The 18,856-nt window shown below is 39.1% G+C and overlaps 1 long non-coding RNA gene across 2 annotated transcripts in view; it reads right to left on the reverse strand.

Moving 5' to 3' along the window:
* The window catches only part of LOC116570428, a 41,473-nt gene that overhangs the window by 21,067 nt on the left and 1,550 nt on the right, over nucleotides 1–18,856 (reverse strand). For both annotated transcript variants that reach the window (XR_004277425.1, XR_004277424.1), the window contains exons 2-3: nucleotides 17,702–17,817; nucleotides 5,194–5,238 (exon numbers count right to left, since the gene is read on the reverse strand). This is a non-coding gene — a long non-coding RNA (uncharacterized LOC116570428). The remainder of the gene's footprint in view (nucleotides 1–5,193; nucleotides 5,239–17,701; nucleotides 17,818–18,856) is intronic.

The following is an 18,856-nucleotide window of genomic DNA, read 5'->3' on the forward strand; positions in this document are numbered from 1 at the left end:
TTTGCACCACACCCAGTGCTCCATGCAATCTATGCCCTCTCTAATACCCACCACCTGGTTTCTAAAACAGAAACTAAGGTGACAGAATAAGGAGAAGAATGAGAGAAAAATGTTAAACTATGCTGAACTTTTCTTTGAGATGCTCTGGTCTTCCTTTTCCTCCCTTCCCCCTCTGCATGCCTTCCCAGCCAACCCTATTTGCTTTTATGCTCCCCCAGTCCCCCAAAATAAACCACTCATCAAAACTATTTCATTCCCTCCCCTTCATTATAGGTAACCTCAGGTATCTAGGAAATAAACTGATTGGATTAATTTATACTCAGGTGTGGATGACTAATGACCTCTTAATCCTTCTGGAGGCATCTGTCTTTTTAACTTATTTTAACTCAGATAAATATACTTATTTTCCTTATTTTTAATTCAAACTTTAGAGGGAAAGTACAAGAAAATGAAAAAGAAATGCTTGGAAAAATAAGTAAAATTATACTTGGTCAAGAAGCAAGAGACTTCTGTCTGAGTCACTTCCTCCTAAAAACTTCCTGATTTTCACCCCTTTTTTGACTTATTTTACATAAAAATTTTCAAGTTTTTTTTTTCATAGTGACCCTCAACACTAAGAACAGAAGTAGTCATTGGTAAAATGGAATCATTTGTACATGAGGTATAAGTCAGGGACAGTTTGCATGAATGAGAACTGAGGGAGGAAATATACAAATAATTGGAAGAGAAAATATTTGAAACATCATAGATATTGAAAGTGGAAAGATACCTTACCAATGATCTAACCTAGTGTATTCCTAAGTGTGGGACATGAAATGCCTGTAGGTGGTAGGCTTGCAAATCATTAAAATGAAATGGAATCACATAGTAAATAAATCACTGATTTTTCAACTATTTTTTGGGTTTTTTATTATTACAAGGATAACAACTCAGTTGAGATAGGCTTTAACAGCCCTCTCACTATTGCTTATTTTAATAAGGAGAGGAGGCCTAGGGCTCAGAGTCTTCAATAGACAATGGTCTCTTTGTAGCATTCACTAAAATTGTTTTGTTTTCATTATTTTTTATTTTTATCAAGATCTTGGAAAAGTGTTGATTTTCAATTTGTAATAATGATATTAAGTTTCTTTTAAAACACATTCATTTAGGAAAAAGAAAATGAGTTCAAAGAAAATCTTAGGTAAATAAGTGGTACATACATGTGGAGATGAATTATGAAGGCAGTATGTAGAAGACTGAAGCTGGGAAAACTTCATACTACTGAACTTCATACTTAAATTTAAGACTAATGAGAGAGATATGCATACAGGTGGGGGGAGAAAACTCCACCAGAAATGGTTTTAAGATAACACACAAACCTGAGGCTTGTAGGTAGTGTAGGTAGGTAATTCTCTGAACAGACCAATTTGCACGAATTATAAAGGTATGTGGCCACAAGGTTAAAGTTTACAAGCTTCAGTAACACATGTCTTAGGAATCTCTGTTTATATCTGCACACTCAATCTACAACATTACCAAAATCAGGGCATTTTTCCACTCCTTCCTCCTATGAGACAATCCTTGGGAATTTCCCACCATTTATAGATCTCTCAGTACATATTCTCATTTGTGACCAGAAAGAGGGTAATCCTATAAAAATTACACAGTAAATTTACATATAGCACTGTATACATTTTTAGTCTAAATAATGATAATGAACAATAATTCAGCATGATTTGTATTAATTCAGATGTCATCAGTAACTACGGGTATATGGTTCAGCATTTCCTCTGGGTTAGTAAGTGAGAATTTTAACCATTAATATGAAATAGCTTTGGCTGAGCTCAACAAATGTTTATTGAACATCAAAATGTATTCCAGGAACTGTGCTATGTGCTGAGGAATCATGATCAAAAAGAGATTCAGTCTCCGCCTTCAAGGCATTCACAATTATACAAATTAAATATGAGCCATACTATAGTTATGACATTTGTCATAGTTCATTTAAACAGCTTTACTTGGAATTACTTAATGCTTACAGAAATATTTTGATGTAAGATATTATTGCTATCTCCATTTTATAGACAAGAAAACTTACACTTACTCAAGTTAACTTGCCCAAGTTCATTATTAGCAATATTAGTAAGCAACAGAGAAAAGTCTTCAACCTAGGAATCTGCCTCCAAATTAGTGCTTTTCCTGCAATACCAGCCACCCAGAATTATTCCTCTCAGATTTCTGCTTCTGGCTGTAATGAAGTAACATGTGCTCTTGCAGAGAACTACTTAAAAAGCCAGAAAAAATACAAAAATGAAATCTATTTGAAGGCATTCAGTCTATTTGACATCATTAGAAAATTGCCTTAGCAGGCACAATTTTAAGAGTACGAGATGACAGAGGTGAGGGAACCTCAAAAATGAGACCTACCCAATAGGAAAACAATGTGGAAAATAAATGAACCCAAAAGTTGGATTGACGGGAGGTGGGGGGAGATGTTAAAATTCACAAGCTCCAACCCAGACTGATCCAGAAAAATATGAAGAGAAGACAAATTACCAGTATCAGGAATGAAAAAGAGGATATCACCACAGGCCCCAAAGATTTTAAGGATATAAAGGTATATTATAAACAACTTTACACCAACTAATTTGACAACTGAGATGAGATGGGCACATTCATTGAAAAACACAAATTATAAAACTGACACAAGAAGAAATAGAAAACTTGAACAACCCACTACCAATCAAAGAAACTTAATTCATAGTTAACTACTTCCAAAAAGAAACTCCAGGCCCAGAATACTTCATTTGTGAATTCCATCTGACATATATGGAAGAAATAGTACCAAACCTAAACCTACACACAATTTTCCAGAAAATAGTCAAGGGAGAAACACTAAATCATTTTATAAAGTCAGTATTATTCTGATTCCAAAACCAGATAAAGACATTAAAACTAAACAGAACTAGTTGCATGGTTGACTCAGTCATTGAGCATCTGCCTTTAGCTCAGGTCATGATCCCAGGGTCCTGGGATCCAGCCCTATATCAGGTGGGGTCTGCCTCTCCCTCTCCCACTCCCTCTGCTTGTGTTCCCTCTCTTGCTATGTCTCTCTCTGTCAAATAAATAAATAAGATCTTAAAAAAAAAACAGAATTACAGAACATTATCTCTTATAACATAGACGTAAAACAACAAAATATTAGCAAGTTTAATCAAATAATATATCTAGTATATTGGGATATATATATAGGATATATAATATATATCCAATAAACATAATGCATCACGATCATGGGATTTATCCTGGAGATGCAGATTGGTATATCATTCAGGTCTCAGTCAGTAGAAAGAAATCACATTGTAACTAAAACAGAAAGTTCGATATGAAGAACTACTGATTCCAGGGGCACCTGGGTGACTCAGTCAGTTAAGTAACCAACTCTTGGTTATGACTCAGGTCATGATCTCAGGGTTGTGAGAACGAGCCCTGCATCACACTTAGCATGGAGTCTGCTCGAGATTCTCTGACTCCCCCTCTCCCTCTGCACCCCCACCCTGCTCATGCATGCTCTCTTTCTCTCAAATAAATAAATAAAACCTAAAAACAAAACAACAACAACAAAAACTACTGACTCTAACAGAGGAGTAACTATAAATATACTAGCCCTGAGGAAAGTACCCAAAGATTGACAAACGTAGAATAGAGCCTCATCTCAAAGCTGGGATGCACACCTAATCGGAAAAGATGTGGTTATAGTCCACTGGATGGTGAACAAGTTCCCTGGCTTGCCCAAGGACTCACTTGTCCATAGTCACTAGATAAGAAAGAAATGCCCTTCCCAGGTTTAGGTGGATTAAAGCTGGTGTGTGGGCATGAAGAAAAAGTCAGGCACCAGGAGCCCAGTCAGAAGAGTAGCACAAGGTCTGGGGCATGAAGTGTTCACACTGGGCCAGAGGAGGGACTGAGATAAGTACAAATGCATTCTTCAGAACTGTGAGTGAGATTAAGACATCTCCAAAGAAAAAGATAACTGATTGTCATAAAAACCAACATTACAAGAACTACTAAAGGGAATTCTCCAAGAAAAAGAAAAATGAGGGGCATCTGGGTGGCTCAGTGGGTTAAGCCTCTGCCTTAGGCTCAGGTCATGATCCCAGATTCCTGGGATCGAGCCCCCTATCAGGCTTCTGCTCAGCAGGGAGCCTGCTTCGCCCTCTCTCTCTGCCTACTTGTGATCTCTGTCTGTCAAATAAATAAATAAATAATCTTCAAGAAAAAGAAAAGAAAAGAAAAATGATCCCAAACTGAAACACAGAATTTAGGAAGGAATTAGGAGCACCAGAGAAGGTAAATATATAAGTAAACCTAAATGAATGTGGACTACATGAAGAAAACACCAATATTACTACTAATTCTGTCTTGTGGAATTTTATATTTGTGTAAAATTAAAATGCATGACAACATAAACATCAAAGGTAGAGCTCATATGTTCCAAGGTCCTGTCACTATGTAGAAGTACCAATTTGTATTAGACACTAATAATTTGAGAATGAATATAGTAATAATCTCCAGAAATAAAGAATGTACAACCAAAAAGTTGATTAGAATGATAAAAAAAATATTTAAGCCAAAAAGAAGCAAGTAAGGAAAGGAAAAAAGGAGCATAAAACAGGTGATACAAATATTAAGTTGGTAGAATTCAAAATATATTAGTAACTGAATTAAGCACAAACAAATACTCAACGTAAGAGCTAAGATTTTCAGACCGGAAATAAAATCAAAGCCAACTGTTTCCTACTTTCAAAACATACACCTTAAATAATAAGGACATAGAAGTTTTAAAAATTAGGAAAATTATATATCAAAGGCACTTATTAAAACAAAGCTATTAAAAAGGGGACCAGTATTGCAAGACTTTTAGATATAAGCCATTACTAAAGATTAAGAGCAATATTTTATAAAAGAAAAATGTTCTCTTCACCTTTCTGTAAGAGTCTGTAAGGCTGAGCATATTTAAGGACGTTCTAGCCTGGCATCTAAAAATTTCTCAATCCTTGCATACTCCTTTTAACAATGCTAAACTTGTCAACTATCCAGAATTATTCCTAAATCTGTGCAGCCAGTTTTTCTGTGAGCTGCTTTAAAATCATGCCTTACATAAAGTTGACTTCTAACAGATTGAACAAGTTTGAATCTAAATAAGAAACTCACCAGTCTCAGATGACAGGTGGACACAGCACGGTCTCTCGCTGGAGGCTGTGGAAAGTAAGTTGTAGACTCAGGTCACTGAGCAGCAACTCCACCACCCCCTCATCAGCTTCCCGGAGATCAGCCCAAAGCCAAGCTCTACAAAGGATCACAGCAGCCCCTCCACAGTACTGATCTGCCCAGCGACCACGGATCTATCAGCTCTCACAAGCCCTGGTGAATACTTCAACATTCCACATGGACCCCAACCAGCCCTGGACAGTCTGCATTGGCCTGTGACATCAGTTACGGTGGAAGGGATCTGTACATAAAGTATGCTTCCTTCCAAAAAAAAAAAAAAAAGTATAGAAAATTACATATCATAAAAACACTAATTAAAATAAAGGTCGCATAAATATACTAGTATTAGAAAAGAAGACAACTTTTAGGTAGTAAGCACTACTAAGGATTAAGAGGGATATTTCATAAGAATAAGTCTCAATACACCACGAAATCATCTATTCTAAAGCTGTGTGTATCAAATAATACAACTTGGATACACAGGGAGTAAAAACTGACAGCACCAAAAAATAGACAAATCCACAGTTACAATAGATTTTAATTATTTATTTGACAAATACAAATCACAAGTAGACAGAGAGGCAGGCAGAGAGAGAGGGAGGAGGAAGCAGGCTCCCTCCTGAGCAGAGATCCCGATGCAGGGCTCAATTCCAGGACCCCAGGATCATGACCCCAGCTGAAGGCAGAGGCTTTAACCCACTGAGCCACCCAGGTGCCCCAGATTTTAATTTATCTCTTAGTAACTTAAAAAATAGAGAAAAAAAATCTGCAAATATATGGAAGATCTAGACAACCTGATTAAGAAACTTGATATAATTAATATAGGTAAAACACAGAAGCAGACAATGGCAGAATACTTTTTCAAGGCATAGAGAACATTTACAAAAATTGACTATATGGTAAGCCATAAAGTAAGGATCAAGAAATTTCAAATATTAAAATCATTCAGAATGTTTTATGAATTCAGTAGAATTAAACTAGAAAATAATGAAACAGATTAGCTAGTGAATTCTTCCAAACCTTTAAGGGGGGGAATATTACATAAATTCTTCTAGAGAAATACTTTTACGCATACTTTTTAGCTGAGTCCTAAAGCCTATGAAAACTTTATACCCCAATCTGACAAGGGCTTTGTAAGAGAGTAATGTATTATGCTAGTAAACAGCTCATGAACCTAGAAGCAAAACTTATTTTTAAAATTAGTAGGAATGCCTTCATGGGTCAGTGGATTAAGCACTGACTCTTGGTTTAAGCTCAGGTCAAGATCTCAGGGTTGTGAAATGGAGCCCCTCATAGACTGCTTGAGATTCTTTCCTCTCCACCCTCTACCCCCAACCCCACCCCATTCATGCTCTCTCTACAATAAATAAAATCTTAAAAATAGAAAATAAAATTAGCAAATTTAATCTGGAAAGAAAACATAAAAAGGATAGTACATCATGACCAAGCTGGGCTTAATCTGGGAATGCAAGAGTTTAACATTCAATTATAATTACCGTAATTTACCACGTTGACAGAAAAAGAGGGAAAAATCATATAATTATCTCTATAAATGCAAAAAAGCTCAGTTGATATAATTCAACACCCATTTATTAGGAAAACACTTAGCTAACTAGAAGGGACTCTCATAATCTGATAAGAAATAGGGCATATCTTTTTTTTTTTAATTTATTTGACAGAAATCACAAGGAGGCAGAGAGGCAGGCAGAGAGAGAGAGGGCGAAGCAAACGCCCTGCAGAGCAGAGAGCCCGATGCGGGGCTCGATCCCAAGACTCTGGGATCATGACCTGAGCCGAAGGCAGAGGCTTAACCCACTGAGCCACCCAGGCGCCCCAGGGCATATCTTATTTAAGGTAAAATATTGAAAGTTTTCCTCCTAAAACCGGGAAGAAGACATGGATGTCTATTACCACCACATCTATTCAATGTACTAACCAGGACAAGAAAAGGAAACAGAAGGATAAAAAGGAAAGAACTAAAATTGTCATTGTTTACAAATAGCATATTTACACATCTAAAAAATCAGAAATAATAAATAGACACTTACTAGAATTGAAACAAATGAATTTAGCAAGATTGCTGGAAAGAAAATTAATACAACAAAAAACAATTGTGGGGGCTCCTGAGTGGCTCAGTTTGTTAAGCATCTGCCTTTGGTTCAAGTCATGATCTCAGGGTCCTAGGATCGAGCCCCACATCAGGCTCCCTGCTCAGTGGAGGAGTCTACTTCTCCCTCTCCCTCTGCCCATCTCCCCCTGCTTGTGCCCTCTCTCTCACTCCCCCTCTCAAATAAATAAATTTAAAAAACTTTAAAAAATCTATTGTTTTCTAGATATCATTAATAAACAATTAGAATATAAATAATTTCTTTTTTTTTAATTTATTTGACAGACAGAGATCACAAGCAGGCAGAGACGCAGGCAGACAGAGAGGGGAGGCAGGCTCCCCACTGAGCAGAGAGCCCGATGAAGGGCTCGATCCCAGGACCCCGGGATCATGACCTGAGCCGAAGGCAGAGGTTTTAACCCACTAAGCCACCAAGAATATAATAATTTCAAAGATATCATTTACAATCATAAAAACCTAGGTGTTTTTGTGAGACATCTTGTGAAAGATGCACAAGTTGGCTACACAGAAAATTACAACTTTAAAAAATAAAATTAAAAAAAAAACTAAGGAAGACCTAAATAGGAATATACGAGGTTCATGTATTAAAAGATTCAAAATCCACAAAACTGATATATCATAAAGAAGCCAACTCTCCCCAGAACTGATCTACAAAAAAGACCCCAGAAAATTTTTTTGTGTGCATTCACAAACAGTCTAAAATTGAAAATCCAAAGGATCATGAATAGGCAAGATCATTTTCTTTGTTTTTCTTAAAGAGAAAAAGAGGATGTATATCAAGTATCCAAGCTAATTATAAAGCTACAGTAATTTAAACAAAGTGGGGATTGGTGGAAAGACAGACAAATAGACTGATGGAACAAAACAGAGAATCCAGAATCAGAGCCACACATACACACATACAAAAGGGACACTGCTGTGCACTGGAGAAAGGATGATGTCTTCTATCAGTGTTGCTGGATTGCCTGGATAGCCATATAGAGAAAAATAGATCTTGACCCCTACCTCACACCATTCAGAGTAGGAGTTCCAGGAAGATTTTAGATCAAAGGAGAGAAGTAAAACAATAAAGCTTTTAAGAATAGAACACATTATATCTTTGTGCTCTTGGGGTGCACAAGTATTTCCTCAACAAAATCAGTACTCACCAAACTTAACAGAAAATTTTGTTAAACAGGATCACATTAAAATTTTAAAATTCAGGAAATGAGAAGAAATCATTTAGGGAGTAAACAAGGCAAGCTCTAGTGAGAAAAGATCTTTGAAATACATCTATCCAGCAAAGGACTCATATGAAGCAAAGAATACGATACATAACCTGATAGAAGAGGGAACAAGACTTGAACAGCCACTTCAGGAAAGAGGAGACAGATTCCCATTAAATGTATGAACAGGTGCTCCTTCTCATTAGCCATTGCAGAAATGGACAATAAAACCACAATCACATGCCCACCAGAAGGGCCCAAATTTAACAATTGTAAAATCTAACAATACTGTCCTAATCACTGTCCCAGGGAAACATCATCTGGCACTTCCAAACTTATATACTAAGAGGTTTGCTGGGCAGTAAAACATCTTCAAAGTGTGAGGGACATAGGACTGGACAGAGGGGAAAATTCTGCAATTCAGGCCTCAGTTAGTCTTGCAAGAAACTTCAGAGTTGGGATGGCCCTTGAAAATTGTCTCCACCCCACCGTCACCACCATGACCACCTCCTCCACCACCAGCACCATCACCATCCCACAGATCTACTCCCAGAAGAAGGCACTTGACTTTGGATGTGGAATCACTCTTTGCCTGAGGGAAATTCAGAGAGAGCTGTCGCCACCAACATGACCAGCAGCGAAGTCAATAAGCACTCTGGTCCCAAACAAGAATCTAGATAGACTATTCCCTAGTATAATACTAGGGATTGGTCAAGATGATTGGTCAATACTTGGTCAAGATGCGGAAAAACCGAACTCTCACACAGTGCTGATGGGAATATCATTTGGTACAGCCACTTTGGAAACAATCTGGAAACATCTCATAAACCTGAACATAAGCATACACTATGACCCAGCACTCCCATAACGAGCTATATGCCCAACACATACACACCGTACCAAAAGACAGGCCCAAAAATGTTCACAGCAGGATTATTTATAATTGTCAAAAGACAGATATAACCCAATGTCTGTCAACAACATAATGGGTTAATAATTGTGACACAGTCATACAAGAAAACTATTGCTATAACAAAACAGCATGGGTGAACTTCACAAATGTCATGTGCATTGAAAGAAACCAGACTCAATAAAGCCTGAGGTGTGATTTTACAATTACAAAGTTCAAAGACAGGGAAAATGAATATATGTTAATAGCAGGTAGGATACTAGGTGTGTACTTAAAGAGTCACTCTCGTGATGCGCCCAGAACAGGAGCTGGACAACAACGTAAGCGGATGTCTCTAGTTCCAGGTCCTGAAAACCACCAGTAATTTGTACACAGCGTTCCCCCAGCCGAGATAAAATATTTGCATTCCATCTTCCCTCGGCTTCCCTCTATATTTAACCAGAAGAAAGAACGAATAATAGAAAAGAGGGAGGAAGAGAAAGAGAGAGGGGCGTGTACGTAACACTGTACATTTTAGTCGTTCGTGTGTACTGTTTCTCTGTTTCTTCCAGTAACAGTATAGATATCACTAACTTCATTTTACACCTTAAAAATCTTTTTTAAGTTGTAAGAGAAACAAAGAAGAAATGTAAAATGCAGACTTTGCCCATATGAATTTATAATTGCATATAATCATCAGTGTATTAGGAACTGGGAGGCAGGCATACACATAAAACACCAAAACAATGATTCAGAAAAAATGTGTGTCGTTTCTACAATGATCCCTGGAGCATCAGCACTGAAGCTCAGAAAAGAGATGGAGAAAAGTCATCATCGAAGGTGGCCTTTTGGAGCAGCTGAGCTCAAAAGATTTCGTGAGAAGGGGTGCAGGTTGCTAGTTGCCTAGCCAACATTCATTTTTCATTTCTTACCTAGTAAATTAGAAAAGAAAAAAAACCTATTTTATTTGAGGCAGCAACCTGCACAATTGTCCCCATTTTCCAGCTTTTCTTACAGCTCAATATGACCAGGTAGCCAAGTGCTGTACGGCAAATTGTAAGCAGAGGGCTAGATGGGGTCTCTGGGAATATCCTAGAAAGTAACTGAGTCCACAGAGCCTTTCTTCACTTCCTTCCTCCTGCTGTCTGGCATATGGACATGATATCCGGCGCTCCATCAGCCACTTTGGACCATGAGGCTAAGAGAGCAGAGCAGAGAGAAAGGACCATGGGATACCCCACCATGGAGCTCCAACATAAGCACTAAGTTGTCTACCTTTGAACTTCTCTTCTTGAGAAAAAAAAACTGATGGATCTCTAGCTTAGGCATATAGAAGTTTCTACTCAGGTACTAAAATGAGGTGTGGACTTTATGGTGTGATGGCTCGTACTGGTTCACAAGAGCTGACTGTTTAACTTTCAGGAATATCTGTGAGCTGGCTGTTAAACATCTCTGTTTATTTTAAAGATTTATTTGTTTGTTTGAGAGACAGAGAGATCATGAGGTGAGGCCGCAGAGGGAGAGGGAGAAGGAGCAACAGACTCCCCACTAAGTTGAGAGCCCAATGCCGTGCTTGATCCCAGGACCCTGAAATCATAACCTGAGCTGAAGGCAGATGTTTAACCAAGTGAGCCACCCAGTTGCCCCTAAGCACTTCCATTTTTTAAAAAATATTTTATTTATTTATTTGACAGACAGAGATCACAAGTAGGCAGAGAGGCAGGCAGAGAGAGAGAGGAGGAGGAAGCAGGCTCCCTGCTGAGCAGAGAGCCCGATGTGGGGTTCGATCCCAGGGCCCGGGGATCATGACCTGAGCCGAAGACAGAGGCTTTAACCCACTGAGCCACCCAGGCGCCCCAGCACTTCCATTTTTTAAAATAAAATTAGGGGCAACTGAGTGGCTCAATTAGAATGTCCAACTCTTGGTTTTGGCTCTGGTCATAATCTCAGGGTCGTGAGATCTAGTCCCATGCGGGGCTCTGCACTCAGTGTGGAGTCTGCTTAAGATTCTCTCATACCCCCTTCTTTTGCCTCTCCCCAACACTCACGGTCTCTCTCCCTCTCAAAACAAAATAAAATGAAATTATACAGATGTAAAGCTAAATAAATTAGATCAAAAGCAAAGAAATAAATTATATCAAAAACCAGAAAATCAAGGCTTCTTTTTTCTTTTTTTCTTAAGCTTTTCTTTCTTTCTTCCCCCCCCCCTTGGAGAGCTTGCTGGTAAACACTTGCCAGCACACTTCTGAGTGAGGTAAATGCTATCCCTTGTGATATTAATTGTAATAGCAAAATACTGGAAAAGAACCAAATGTCTATCACTAGGAAGTTTGTTTAAAAAAAAAAAAAAAACTATGGGTCTATCCACACAATAAAGTATCCTGTAGCATTTCAAAGGAATGAGGAAGACTTCTTCATACCAATAGCTACACAAAGGAATATTGAACAGAAAAAGGAATGAGCAAAATCTCCGTATCAGAATATTGAGCGAGCACCACGATAAATGAAACAAAGTGAGGCAAAGAACGGGGCTTAGATAATGTTACCTTCCTGTAATAAAGGGTGGGAGAATAAAAATATATTTTGTTTATGTTTTCTAAAAAGAACCAACTGAAGGACAACTAGTTAGCTACGAAGTATTACATAGGGGGGCAAGGAGGGGAGAGGAAGACCAAAAGGACAATGCTCTGTGCTCTTTTAGTTTTGACTGAACTATGTAAATGTTTCACATGCTTTCATTCAAACTGATGGCATAACCACACAAGGGAAAATAATTAGCTCAAGGGACCACTGAACACAGGAATTTGACTATATATGCCTTGAGGGATACATTCTGGGGTTAAAAGTACCACAAAGAGGGACGCCTGGGTGGCTCAGTTGGTTAAGCAGCTGCCTTCGGCTCAGGTCATGATCCCAGCGTCCTGGGATCAAGTCCCACATGGGCTCCTTGCTCGGCAGGGAGGCTGCTTCTCCTTCTGCTTCTGCTGCCACTCTGTTTGCCTGTGCTCACGTGCTTGCGCTCTCTCTCTCTCCCTCTCTCTCTCTCTGGCAAATAAATAAATAAAATATTAAAAAAAAAAAGTACCACAAAGAAATCTTAAGCTGCTTTCAGCGGTCTTACTATTAAAAGTAATGTTGATACACACACATACACACACACACCCACACACACACAGGTTTTTTTTTTTCTTTTTTAAGAAACATAGAGAGGAGTGACAGAGAGAGAGAGAATCTCAAGCAGGCTCCATGCCCAGCGCAGAGCCTGATGTGGGGCTCGATCTCACAACCCTGAGATCATGACTTGAGTTGAAATCGAGAGTCGGATGTTTAGCCAACTGAGCCATATATATATGGTTTTTTGTTTTTGTTTTGTTTTTTACTATTACACGTACATTATAGAATTAGGAAATAAATACTTAAGGCCTTTAAGAGCCAAGATTTTCAAAGTAAAGAAAAAGTGACATGAGTAAAATCAAAGAAATTTAATCAAAATTCTGCAGTGTTAAATTTGAATTGACTCACACACGTTGGGAATGGCTACAATTAAGATGAACAAAGAGAAAAGAACGAGTGTTGGTAAGGATGTGCACATACTGGAACCCTCATGCACTGCTGGTGGGAATGCAAACTGGTGCAGCCACTGGGGAAAACAGCATGGCAGTTCCTCGAAATATTATACATACAGGATGCCTGGGTGGCTCAGTCAGTTAAGCATCTGCCTTTGGCTCACGTCACGATCCCAGGATCCTGGAATTGAGTCCCTCATCAGGCTCCTTGCTCGGCAGGGAGTCTGCTTTTCCTTCTGTCTGACACTTCCCCTGCTTGTAAATGGGTCTCTCTGTCTCTCTGACAAATAAATTAAAAAAATCTTTTAAAATATATATAACCCAGAGAATTACCCCGAAGAATTCCACTTTGGTATATACACGAAAGAACTGAAAGCAGGGACTTGAACAGATACTGATACACCCATTTTCACAGCTGCATTATTCACAGCCCAGGTGTTCATCAGTGGATGAACAGATAAACAAATAGAAATTATTCAGCTGTGACAAGGAGGGAATTCTGACTCATGTCAACACAGATGAGCCGTGAGGACCTTAAGCTAAGTGAAACAAACCAGGACAGGACCTGGTAGAGGTGAGTACCACCATCACCAAGACTACAGTTTCTAAACACTATTCTCCACAAAAAGGAACCCAGAGACTGGGGAAATAGCTGCTTCCAGGGCAAGAAATGTACAAGAGGGTCCTGGGTCATCTTGTTGAGCCAGAAAATAAGAACACTATTTGAAGACAAATGGTTTGGCCAAAGGACATGGGAGCCGAAATGAATGGACTCCCGTTAGCTAAAGATTCAGCAATTTGAGCAAGGAAAATAATAACGATCGTAACTGATTGAAACACATAAATCCATCCAAAACATATAAAATCTATGTGTGCATATATAACTGATTGAAACATGTGGATTTATGTGTTTCAATCAGTTACATATGCGCACACAGATTTATATATTTTGGATGGATTTACGTGTTTCATATTAACATAATAAATTTCATTTCATAATAACACTAATAAAAGTATTCACAAGAACTCTAGTAGACATAATAACACTAATACAGTGTCCTATTCATAATAACATCAGTGAGCATAATTACCCTAATACAGTGTCCATCATAACACGCATAAAAAAACAAGGGAACAAAACAATGTCAGTCCCCACTGGAGGATGCTAGGGCCCCAATTCATGACTGAGAAAACCAGTAAGGGGAAAAAGTTAATCACAGATCCTGCCTTTTCTGTACAAACTCTATTTCAGGGTAACCAAATAGCTGATGAGGTAAAAATTCTTTTTATAGAGGAATTCCGGCAAATATATTCAGAGGAACGATAGAATGAGAACAAATTAAATAAAGCGATCTTAAGCAACCATCACTAACAGATGCCAAACCATATTCAAAATGTTGACGGCGAATTTATCCCAGATGAATCAGGCTGACATCAGAATCTACCGTTGGTTGGATCTTGGCCCTGCTAGCTATCAGACCCCTAGATCCAACCTCCAGCTCAGAGGACACAGTGCGGGAGGAAAACAAATCAATTGCCACCTTGAAAAAGCAATCAGCCAAATCTAGTCTGGGGGAATCTTATAGGACAAATGAACCAGTCCCTTTAACAAACAAATGAGATGGGGGGGGGATCTGTTGCAAAATGAAAGAGACTTTAAAACATGAACAGCCCAACGTGATGTGTGGACCCGTCTGGATCCTGGCGTCCAGAACATGTTCCCTACTTGCAACTTGCCCTGCAGGTCTTCCGGGTTAAAATGTGCAGTTGGGAAGATATATTCTGCTTTTCCTCTTGGCTTCATTAGAGCTGACGACATCTAGTACAGCCTCAGCCCGACCTCAGCTACTGACAGTAATAAATAAGTGAGCCTCTGTATCGGGCCGGTTCACACGGGACTCCCCCAGCCCAAGACTCTTGAGAGTCGCCTCATCTGGCACTGACCATCCCGAGGCTCTCAGTTCAGCATCCCTGCCCCCAGGAGCCAAGGGTGCCTGGGACGTGAAATCTCAGGTCCTCTCCCTGCCTGACTACATACACTTCCTGCCACACTTGTGTTGATGTGGCTGCACCCAGGTTGGTAAGAAACAGTCTGGGAGGCAGCCCCTTAATGGGTGGTCAGAAACAGAGCTGTCACCCTCCTGTCTCTAACATACACCACCTTCCTCAGCAAAGCCTGGAGAGAGAAAACCGGACCAGCATCTCTTTTACCCTCCCTTTGGTCTTCCCACCATTTCCTTGACCAGAAAGTGGTGAGTCGCTCATCTAATCCCCCTGGGTCTTCTCCTGCTTCAGCGGAGGGGCAGCTGCTTATAGGTAACGGGGTGACCTTCCTCCACTCCAGAGAATTCTCTGAGATGGGTCTTTCATGCTGGGATTCTGATACTCTAATGAGGAGTGAAGGACTACGAAACATTCTTTCTCGTGATGATAGTCTTTCCTGCTACATAATCCTAAACTTCATGTAGAAGTGGAATGTTAGTATATTTTGTTCTTTAAATTCCTTCTGTAGAAAAATCCTAATCTCCCAAGTGTATGAACAGCTTGGCCTAGCAGAGCAAAGAACACGTGCTCACAAATTAATAATATTCAGATTACTGGGTGCCTGAGCGGCTCAGTCAGTTAAGCATCTGTTTTCAGTTCAGGTCATGATCCCAAGGTTCTGGGATCAAGCCCTGCATTAGGCTCCCTGCTCAGCGGGGAGCCTGCTTCTCCCCCTGACTGCTGCGCTCCCTGCTTGTGCTCTCTCTGTCAAATACATAAATAAAGTCTTAAAATTAAAAAAAAAAAAAAGCAGCACTCAGATTACTACCCTTACACACATATACACACACGCACAGACGTAATTGGAATTATAATATGCATATTTTAAGTTTTATATTTACAGGTATACAAATAATAAATAACTATAGTCTCATCATAAAAAAAACAATTCGCCCACTGTTTTATAACTTACTTTTGCCATTTCAAAACATAGCTATGTGTCCTTACCATTTTCCCATGTAATATTTGAATTACATGCTTAAATATGCTTTTCAATACCTGAATGGTGTTCCATTGCCCAGTATACCTTAACACACTTAACCAATCTTTACCCCGTCCACTTTATTAGGTAGTGAAATTGTTTCCAACTGAACTGGAATGGACAGCCCACCCCCCAACCATCATTTTTTGGGGGGAATAAAGTTGAAGAGGTAGAATGATTTAGTTTAAGAATACAAATGCTTTTAATGAATGATGTTACAAACTACCTAATAAGCCTCAGAAAAGTCATAGCATTTTTTAGGTCTACCGGAAGTCTGCAACGCTGCCCATTTCTACATACCTTCTCTAAGTTTACAATTTATAATCTTAAAATTATACATTTTTAAATATTTTATCTTAAAACATCTTTAACTGGCAAATACTGGTTTAAGTTTTCATTTCCTTGAGTTCTTGTGAGACTGAAAACTTGTTCATGTTTCAAATATGTATCAAATATGTATCAAATATGTTCATGTTTCAAATATGTATCAAATATGTATCAGCCATTTGTATTTATTACTTCAAATGGTATCTTCAGATGAGGTTGTTTAAACTCTTCAGAGAGGTTAAACAACCTGCTCAAGGACACACAGTTTTAACGAAGTTTGCTTTGACAAACTGAAGAACAATTCTGTTTCATTTCAGTCATGGTATCCCATGACCTCCTTCTTCCCATTACCACAGCATGAGGACAAAGCAACCAACTGCATATGTTTTATGATGGTAGACCAAAACCAGCCTACTATTTCTGGAGGTGATCAGAAGCTGATGCCTTACTTTTTGTCCCTGAACCAGTAATATATAAGCCAATGCTGTCACCTGATGATATAACCTTGTATGGCAAAGTCAAAGTCTCTTTCCTTTCATAACAAGAGAGTCCATGACTCAACAACTGAGGATGAAAAATAGAAAGAAACAATAGCAGTAAAAGAAATGCCAGAGTTGCTTAAATGTTTGGGGCGGGGGGGAAAGCATACTGGCAAAATGTAATGTATTAAGACATGGCCAAAGATTTGTATCAGCAGGGTTGAAGGCATCTGAGGGGTCTGGGGAAAAGGAGATGTTAACACCTATTAGAAGGGGGGAAAACCCTACAGATTCCTTCTACTTGGCTTTAAGGTCTTACCCCAGGAGAGTAAAGTTCCTGTTCCAAGATCTGAGTGGTCAAGTTCCCCTCAGAGAGAACTTACAAGAGAAACGTCTCTTAACTTTTGTCCAACTTGAGATCATGTGCTTTCATGACTATCATAGACAATGAAAATTTAAAAAATAAATCTAAAACCCTAAGTTTCCTATCTCCCCCCAAAGCGATGCTTACTGCCTGTAAGTAGTGCTTATCTCAGGCAAATATATCATGGAACCAGGGGTCAGTAGTAGCCACAAAAAGTGAATTCAGGAGTTCAGCCACCAAAATGCAAGCAGGTTCCACCTGAGAAAAGCACTTCAAGACACCCTAATGTCCCCTGGATTTGGAAGGATGGAATCCTGAAGATCTTGCATAAAGTAACTCAAGTAATTTCCCCTAACAATTCTGTATTTGTTCCTCATATAAAAGGCGGTCCATTTACCTTGAGCCAGACCACCTAGTTCACCTTGATTTTCCTCTTACCAACCAAGGGAACTGAAGGAATTTTCTTACCTTCTATGTGCCCCAGATTCCTCAGCTGTAAGACGAAGATGCTAATGACACACAGTATCTCATCTGATTCTTCCAGCAGTTCCACGAGGTAGAACACCAGTCCCTATGGCATTCAGCTGTTGGGAGGATCAAGGGAGATAATTTGTGCAAAGTGGTTAGAAAGGTGCCTGGCACAAGGCAAGTGCATTATATCTGCTTATTAATTATTTTTTATTACCACCTAAAGTGGAACCACCAAGGAGCAATGGCATGAGTGCGGTTTATAATTCCCTTGGCCCACCTGCTTTGAACTTTGGAGATTCTTGACTCTTACGTTTAATTTAGGAGATTTTTATTACTTCAAAATGAGTGTATACATGTTGGCTTTATTCATCTTTTTATATTGCACTATTTTAAAATTGCATAATTTAAATTAGCATAAAGCCACTTACATACTCTATGGAGTCTTAGGTATGAAAATGCAGTAGATTTAGGGTCCACGGCAACTTTAAACAGCAGTTACTCTTTTTTTAAAATTTTTTCAATTTATTTATTTTCAGAAAAACAGTATTCATTATTTTTTCACCACACCCAGTGCTCCATGCAATCCGTGCCCTCTATAATACCCACCACCTGGTACCCCGACCTCCCACACCCCCACCACTTCAAACCCCTCAGATTGTTTTTCAGAGTCCATAGTAATTACTCTTAATAAATATGCCAGGGTTCTTGTGGGTCTGACGTCAGGAGGCGTTCCCGACAGGCAGGCCACAGGTGAGAGGGAGAAAAATGCACCTGCTCCCATTATCTCCAAGTACAACTGGGGATGGCGCTCGCTGTGTGCCAGGCACTAAGTCTTTTAGAAACATTGTATTCAACTCTTACCATATCCCCGTGATAGAAATAATATTAATGCCTCCATTTTACAGATGTAGAAACTGAGACAGACAAAGATATTTAAGCAATTTGCCCAAAGTTACCCAGCTGGTAAGTGGTGGTCCTGGGATTTAAACCTAAACATCCTACGCATAAAACCTAGGTGTGATTGTTCTATTAGATGTCAAAGAGTTGTGATGTACAAAGTTCATCTTGGTTCTTCCACTTTTTTCTCTCTTTAGGGCCCATTTCTCTCTTCAATATAACCCTACCCACAACTGTAATAGGCATGAGGAAGCT

The sequence above is a fragment of the Mustela erminea genome, chromosome 12 (assembly GCF_009829155.1).
Source record: "Mustela erminea isolate mMusErm1 chromosome 12, mMusErm1.Pri, whole genome shotgun sequence".
Lineage (NCBI taxonomy): Eukaryota > Metazoa > Chordata > Mammalia > Carnivora > Mustelidae > Mustela > Mustela erminea.